Source organism: Solanum tuberosum, unplaced genomic scaffold, assembly GCF_000226075.1.
Source record: "Solanum tuberosum cultivar DM 1-3 516 R44 unplaced genomic scaffold, SolTub_3.0 scf00477, whole genome shotgun sequence".
Classification (NCBI taxonomy): Eukaryota; Viridiplantae; Streptophyta; class Magnoliopsida; order Solanales; family Solanaceae; genus Solanum; species Solanum tuberosum.
In genome coordinates, this window is record NW_006239397.1 from 355,427 (window position 1) to 364,604 (window position 9,178).

A 9,178-nucleotide genomic window follows, 5' to 3' on the forward strand; every position below is an offset into this window, starting at 1 on the left:
GACGGACTAAGAGATGCAGTCCGTCGCTTTTTGTAAAATAATTTTAAAAATTATTATTTTAATTAAAAAGCGACGGACAGCATCTCTTAGTCCGTCGCTTTTTTGGAGCGACGCTGTCCGTCGCTTTTTCTTCCGTCGTTTTTTAGCAGTTTTTTAGTAGTGGAAATTTCACTAAAAATATTATGGAACTTTGAATCTCTTCAATGATGAATTTCAATTCTTCTCATGTTTTTCATGGAACATAATTGGTATTCTCCTCAAAATATTATGGTTCTTAAGACGCCAGTACATGTTTTGAACAAGAAAAGTGTTCAATAGGTACATCTCTTAATTGAGGTGTCCAAGTGAAATATGCAGATAATTTTAAGTGGTCATCGATGACTTAAGCCTTAGAACCCACTTCTGAAATTTCACTAAAAATGTTATGGAACTTTGAATCTCTTCAAATTGATTGAAATTTCAATTCTTCTCATGTTTTTCATGGAACATAATTGGTATTCTCCTCAAAATATTATGGTTCTTAAGACGCCAGTACATGTTTTGAACAAGAAAAGTGTTCAATAGGTACATCTCTTAATTGAGGTGTCCAAGTGAAATATGCAGATAATTTTAAGTGGTCATCGATGACTTAAGCCTTAATTAATTTAGTACTCAATTTTAGTTCAAGTTTAAATCATAAAGTAATAGAAATTCAAACATTCATCATTTTATCTTGTGCGACATGGACAATGCCAACTATATTATATGAATTAACTTGCATTGGTATATATACTAGTATACATCGACTTTATAATAATATATATTCATAAAGAGATTTATTTAAACTCCAAAAATAATGATGATAAATATAAAAAGCTGAAATAGATATGTACTATCAATTCATCTTTACTTGTTATAGCAGATTGTCGATCTGTTCACATTACAAATCTTTTTATGGAGCCTCTAGGTGTTCTATTGATTGTAAAAGAAATAAATTACATTGTCAGCATATATGAATTAATCTTCTTTACAAATCGAAAGAATATATGAAGAGTCATTGTTCTATTAACTCCATGGAAAGTTGCTCTCCTTGTTGAGATGATAAAGAAGACTTAAATGATGTAAATTACGGGTTGATTTCTCAGATTGTCACTCAATTAATAATTATTATCTTAGAAGGTCACTTTTTTTAAAAATAAAAAAATTCGATAAGAAAAAAGACTTTATGATAATAATTATTATCTGAATGACCATCTGAGGAATCAACTTTGTAAACAACCATCATTCTATGGGTATTTTCTTTTTTTTTGAAGAGAAATGCCAATTTTAGTGAACCATTTGGTTCCTAATTTGGCAATGACAGATATCTGAGAAGTGAGCACCCTTCTAATTAGCATTTGAAACTTAAAAAAGTACTTTCAATCTTCACTTGAGTCTCCATGATTTACTTGTATGTACACTTCATTTGTCTTGATGGATTCATTTTGAGTACTATCCAACACATTCAGAGGCAGATTTAGAGCAAGTTCAACTATTTTTTATACTATGAATCACATAAATATATAAAAACATTTAAAATCTGAACCTGATTCTAAATTCTGAATTTGCTTCTGTGCAACACAACTCGGTGATCATTTGGCATTTCCTTTCCATGGCTAGAGTAGATCATGAGCTTATAAAGCACAAGATCAAAATACATGAATATTACTTTGATCTATATATGTTGTTGCATGATATATATATGGTGGCTTCTCCATTCTTGAGAAGCCAAAAATAAGAATATGCTTTGATTTGATCAAATGATTATAATCCTAAGTGCCTAATATATATGAAAAGAAAACAAACTTTTTACTTATAGTTAACATCATTGCTGAGATCATCATCAATGACGGCTAACTTTAATAAACTCATATACTTTATGAAATAGAAAGAAGCCTCACATAATTTATGTCAGCTGTGTATGACACACAAAATAAAGTTTCTTCCATTACAGCTAATTGTATGTTTTTTTCTCTACAACTTCCTTTCTTTGTTTTTGATCGTTTATGTGGGGGACCGGGGCAAGGGCACTTAAGTATGACCTTTTTCTAAATTATATACGAGTAAACGTGAAATATTTTGTGCATCAGACTAGTGATATTTACAATATTAATAATTTTCTTATGTATCAATCGAAACGAAAATAATAAATTTGATTAAATTTACAAAACTCTATCTAGCTAACCCTTTGGTATTATATAGTTATCCCTACATGAAAAAAAAAGTTATATAAAAGAATGGGGATGGTTGGATTCATAATGGCCACCAAACCTTTTGAAGATTACAATATATAATAAGGCAACTTACAGGTGGCCTCTAGCATTATAATATCTTTTTTTTTTTTAAAAAAGTTACATTTTAAAAATGATTTATTTATAGATATCTTTTTTATATAACTTGAGAAAATTATACTATGTATTAGTTCAGGCAATAATACTATTAAATTTGGGTCCATATTTTAGCTTCTTCATAATTTGACCTAGTTATATATATATACTGAAGAATGTTGTTTGAAATTGAAAAACGTGGTTATCCATTGATTTAAGGCCGATAACTTGAACATGAAACGAAAACTTTATATACGATCATTGTTGAATCACGAAGCTTCAAAGTTTGAAAATTAATTTTCTGCAAATAATCTTTTTTTCAAATGGATATTATTGCAAAAATAGAGAGGATAAATTTGGTGCTTGAATTTAAAAAATAAGAAGAAAATTATTTTATATAATAGTGTATAAACAACTCTTATAATTTTGTATAATATGTATATAATATTGTATATCGAATTTTTAAACATTGTTGTAAAAGAAAAAAAACATAGTGTATAATGTCATATACCAGATGTATAATATTGTATACTGAATTTTTTAACTACTATTGTAAGAAAATATTTGACAATGCAACAAAAGAACTTAGAAGCTTGACTACCTAGATGCAATATAATATTGTGGTGGTACTTTATTGTATAAAATTTGTTTTATACTCAATGTATAATATGTATACTCGGTGAGTATACAATATAAATGTATGTAGTGTTTTGTGTCCGTGAAGGGTTCCATTTTTCCTTTATTTGTCAGGAATTAATTTAGCCCGATTAAATATATAACTCTCCTTTTTCCTAAGGAAAAATTTCCTAAATAGCCACTTTAATAAACATAATTAGATTCTTAGCTATAGTTTGCATATTTATAGGTTGTAGTTATAGCTTACTCATATGTATAATTCGAGGGTACGTTTGTATAATTCACATGTACTTATATAATTTTTGAATTATTTTCATTCGTATTTGTATAAGTATAATTATGTTGGTAGACTTTTGTACTTATATTTTTTGTATAAGTAAAATATAGAAATATACAATTAGAATAACTATAGACGATTACAGATTCATATAAATATGGGTACATCTGTAGATCTAAAATTTGATTTGTTTTTCGGAGTAATACAAATTCCGAAATTATACAAATATGATAAAACTTGAAATGACGAATTTATACAAACACAAACATCTCAATATTAAACAGTTATACAAATTATACTATACATTACATTATACAAATTCCTAAAACTACATGTCTATATAAATTTTAAAAAGTTGTACATAAAGATTGAATGTATCTGATGATAAAACTCGAAAACCAAAGAAAATCATTGTTATATACAAATACATATCAAACAAAGAATTGTTAGTGGCGAATTATACAAACGTCGAATTGAAGCACACATAATTAACGTTAAATGTTAGTGGCGAATTGTAAATTAGTTAAACTATAGACATGTTAACTAATTAACTAGCTAATATATATTTGTTTATTCGCATAATTTCCCCTTCTATATAGTCATTCGAAATGAAAAATAATAATTATATAAGGTTTTAGGATAGAAGAGAGTTAAACTAATAGTAGTAAAAGAATGTGGGTGGAATTTGGGGGAAAATGGGGTCATTGAGATTGGGGAGTTCTTACGGAGTTGGCAACTGATTTTTGAAGAAGAAAGAAGAAAAAAAAAGTTCTAAAAAACAACAAAATATAGGGAATTTTAAGTAGTTTAGTTGGTTGACTATATGAACTTTTATTGTGTTGATAGGGTTTGATTTTTCACTTTGTAATTCCCTCTCGTATTTTTCCTTTCCTAAATCCTAGCCACCCCAACTTTTAAAAGAAAAATACTTATAAAAATAAAATTATAATCATTATTTTAGGTTACTCAAGCTCTTAAATAGTGCTTACTCTTTATATCAGGTGACCAAAAAAGATTGATTTTTATCTTATTTAATTCACCTAGTTTGATTTTTGATTCGAGTAGACTTTTAACCAAATCATGCACACCCCAGATAAACTTGTCTTTTTTCATTTTTCTTATATAGATTGTATACATTTTTTTCCTCTATAAGACTTTATAAATATTTTAAAATAAAAAATAATGCATAAATCTGCTAATAATAATAACTTTTGAGCTCACAAAAATCACGAGAGCCTAAAGTAAACGTTATATTAAATGAATTTTTCAAAAGCGAAGGTCAAGATATGAGCATTGAGGTAGAACATCAAAGTACCCCTTGAACTTTATTTTTGTTTGATATGAACGAAAATATTTTTCAATTTTTTTTTAGGAAATAAGTGGATTTTATTTACTTTTTTTTTTTAACTATTTGGTATTATATATAATCTAACAAAGTACCACGAGTAGAATTGGAGGTTGCAAGAATAGAGATAAGATGATGTATTAAACTTGAAATGTTACTTAACTTATTTATTTTACTTTTAATTATGAAATTTTTTCCTTATTTTTAAGAAATTAATTTTCTGAGTCAACATAAAATAAATTTAAAAATAATTTTAGGAAAATATTGGAGACCAAATAAATGGCACAATTTATGGGGTCAACAGTTTGGTCTAAGCCACATCTCTCTTCAATCTAAGGGGGAAATTTTGGGAGTTTGGACAAAAAAGAAGAAGAAATAATTGACAAGTTTTTACATTTCATTGTTTTTTCTCATTTTGATAGTGACATTGAATGAGCTTTTGAGATAAACTAAAATTTGGAATTTAGAGTATGGTCTATTTTAATTTTTCCTAATAAAATAGAATTTCTTAGAAAGGACTTGTGATCATTTTTCATCACCCTAAAAGGCAGATACTATATAGTTTTACTTTTGGGAAAGACAACAAAAGAACCACAAGTTTTGTCACTTCTTTTTGTGAGGTTTTCTAGTTTTATAAGTCAATTCATTTATTATGCTCTTGATTTGATAGGGATTAATATACAAGAATAGGTTTATCGATATATAGCCACGATCAGTATGGATTCTAATGAGATGATTAGATTCTCTTAGCTTTTAATTATTAGATTAAAGGTTTCGAATTTAAATTCTGAAAAGAGTTCTGTTGGAAGCGCCACAATTTATGAATCAGCCGCGGCCTAATGTCGATACTTACACGAATGTTTCAAAATTATGTATTGGACCGAAAAAAGCAACAAAAAATGAAAGATCTAAACAAAGGTTAATTTGAGACTCAGACCCAATTAACAACTAGTTAAAAGAATCAAGAATAAGAAAGAACATTTTATGCAAATTGTTATAAAGACTGTACATTCCCTCGTCCTCTTTCTGAGTATCTGGCTTTTCATCTCTTTCTAGTTTTACTATCCTTTAATTCAGTCGTCTTCCTATTGTAATTTTCCAGAATTTCTATTGTATTCTTATTGTGAAATTGAAATATATTTATGAGTTTCTGCAGAGAATTATATTCTTTACTATAAAATGAATGATGTAAGTAATATGTAAATTCGAATTTAATCGAATCCGAATATAAATGTGAACACCGAGTTAAAAATAAAAGAAAAAGTGAAACACATATCATGGTGTTACGTTGTTCTAGGCTGGAAGGATATGGTGGAGGGTGTGAGACCTTTTACAAAAAGAATGGTTAAATAAATTAAATAAGATGTGAAAAGAATATATTCTTTTTTTCACAAAAATATAAACACTAAACGATAAACTTATAGTTTAACTGCAATTCCATTGCACAATTTAATTAACTAATTAATTAAAAAAATGTTAACAATAATATATGATTTTCACAAAGGAAAATTAAAATACAAAGACTAGAAAGTTCAAAAAATTTCAACATATAACATATATATGTATATTTACACTTTGTAATTTTTTATATTTTCTTAAACAAAAATAGCTCCGTTGTTGACCTTAAAAATAGAGAAATTCTTAAGAGGTATCTGTTTTTCTTAACTAGACCATACGCGATACGAATCTTATATACTACTATTATTCAATATTAAAATTGTTTTTCAATTAATTTTATTAACAAGTTGCATATTTAGGGTTTTTTTTTTTTTTGAATTATGAAATCAAAGCTTGAAGAATAATCTAGAAGGAAATTATTAGTACTCCTTCAAATGTTCTAGGGATACGCGCCAACGTAGACTAACTCCGTACGTGTGCATGCAATATTTAATGAATTATTACTATTTCACATTTGGTCAAATTTGTTCCAAAAACCAAAAACTAATTATCAAGGCTAATTGATAGTCAATTTTTCTTAAAAAGAAACCAAAAGAATTGTGAACCATTTTCTTGAATATTAACGTATTATTTTTTTCGAAAATATTTAAGAAGACACATTTTAAGAAAAAAAAATCAAAAAAACTAAGCTCCCGTTTGATCGGAAATAAAAAGAAACGTAGTTTATTCATGAAATTTGATCAGTTTTTGAAATTTTATCTTTTGAATAATTGAAGTTAAAAAAAAATCGGCAAATACTAGTTCGGAGTAAAATTTTACTTCCATTCACAAAATTTTAATTTTTTTCCAAGTATAATACGTGTCATACATAACTTTGAGTTTTAAAATCATTTTTCAACACATTAACTTCAAAAACTCATTTATTTTTTTTGAATTTGAATTGAATTTATGGTCAAATGCTAATTGTCAATCCATAGTTGAATGCTTCAAGATGAAGTCATTTGTTTTCTGGAACTAATACAGTGTCCAATTTATGCTGCAAAGAACGACGCAAAAAAAAAAGGAAAATAAAAAAATTGTTTTAATATTGAAGCAAAAAATAAAAAATTCTTTATTATAATTTCAGAAAGGAAAATGTAACATGAATATAAATAGTTTCTTGTATTTTTGGACTAAAAATAGGGGAAAGTATGAAATAAAGAACTTAGTGATAAAATTTCCCACCGCATGTTTTTTAAGTAGTACTCTTTTTGGGATTATTCGATTGGGAATAAGTTATTTCAAAATTATAATAAAACGATATGATTGTAATATAGGAATTAAATAATTAATGATCAAATTATTCAGATAATTATATTTGTATTGTCAAATGAACGAGATAATTTGAATAGCTCTTAATAATCTCTTCAATATATGATTAAAAAAAAAAATGAATCCAGTGGAGATTTATTACTCTCTTATGTCTCAATATATTTTCACATTGTAATTTTTAGTTAATCTGAAAAAAAATAAAAAAAAATATTTAGTAACAATTTAACTTTAAAATATTCACTTTACTCTTAATAAAATTATTTCTAGTCACATATATATCTATGACTTATTTTAGATTTTAAATTTAAAATAAAATAAAATTGTGTCAAGTTAAACCAACTCATATAAATTGAAACAGAGTAATATTTCGTGCTTTTAATTTCTTTTTGGCTCACGTTCTTGCTTGGCCCATCTCCATTGGTGGTAGAACGTGTCTGATGCGTGTAAGGGTCCACCTTGAGGAATGTAAAGTTTTCCTCTTTTTTTTGGGTTTTTAATTTCTTTAGCCGATGATCTTTTGGAAATAACATCTTTATGCTCGTAAGTACGGATAAGATCTACGTACATATCATCCTTTTTAGATTTTAGTAGTGAAGTTATAGTGATGGAGTCAAAAATTCAAACAATGGAATTTATAAAAAGAACATATGTTTAATAAAATTACACGGAATATATTATTGTTATGGTAGATAGAATTCCTTTAAATGTTGATGAGTTTAAGATTTAATAAGATAGTATTATGCGATATACTCCCTCTGTCCCTAATTACTTGCATTCATTTTTCCTTTTTTAGTTGTCCCTAATTACTAGTCCATTTGACAAATCAAGAAAGAACAATTTTTTTTACCTATTATACCCTCAATTAATTACTTTGAAAATGTAGAACTTCTTGAAAATCTTTAAATTTTTAATTCATCCACTTCATAATTAATATGTGTAAAATAGTAAACTCAGTATGTCAATAATTATTTTCTTAATAGGTGTGTCGATTAAAAAATGAACAAGTAATTAGGGACAGAGGGAGTAGTATATACCAACAGGAGGCTATGGTAGAGTGAATGGAATGAATTCTTCAATCCTTAAATAATAAGGGAAGTTTGAAAAAGGTATGATGTACCTGTTACTGGTTAAAGAATCACACGAAATATGTGATCACTAAATATGTAACGATCGGGTTCCGTCGTTATAGAAAAGCTAACAGAGAAAAATTTGGGTCGGATAACTTTTTCGTAGTAATTTGGAATTTCTCAACCTAGTTCAGATTTGGACGATATTGGAGTCATTAAGGTGTAGGGAAATCTGGTAACAATTGGGTGATTTATTTATAATTTTGATTACATGAGGGGATAGATAACTCGTTAAGGAATTCGTACGACTTTTCGGAATTGAATTCGGACGAGTAGAACTCCTGGAACCGACCTTAGCGTAAAGGGTATTTTCTGAGCGTCGTTGGTTAGAGGTGTGTTCTAAAATGGGGATTTTGGAATTCTTTAAATAGCTCACTGGTTCGTGCAAGCCGCTCTGGCGGGGCCGCTACAGCGGGGTGCGGGTCGTTGTGGCAGTTCGACGCGACTTAAAGTCATAAATAAACCCCTAAACGACCATATTTTGCACTTTTCGATTTTTAGAGCTAAGGAACGAACCCCAGGCGACTCCTAGCAGTTTTCCACCATTCTTGAGGCTAAAGGTAAGCTTTTCACTCCCTGAATTCGTTTTTCGATCCGTAGAACGTAATAGAATGGACAATTAATGATGGGGGAGGGTTTTGATATGGATTTTGTGGTGGAAACAACCCTATTTTGGATACTTGGGATCATGAGTATGATCTAGGGTTGTTAGAATTGTTAGTAATCCGGGTAATTAGTG

At 28.0% G+C, this 9,178-nt stretch overlaps 1 long non-coding RNA gene across 1 annotated transcript; it reads right to left on the reverse strand.

The window, feature by feature from the left end:
- Nucleotides 1-1,183: 1,183 nt before the first annotated feature.
- On the reverse strand, nt 1,184-1,761 carry LOC107058274 (uncharacterized). Its single transcript, XR_001471915.1, has 2 exons — nt 1,565-1,761; nt 1,184-1,470 (listed from the first exon to the last, which is right to left on the reverse strand). It is a non-coding gene; the product is annotated as an uncharacterized lncRNA (long non-coding RNA).
- Between the last annotated feature and the right edge of the window lie 7,417 nt (nt 1,762-9,178).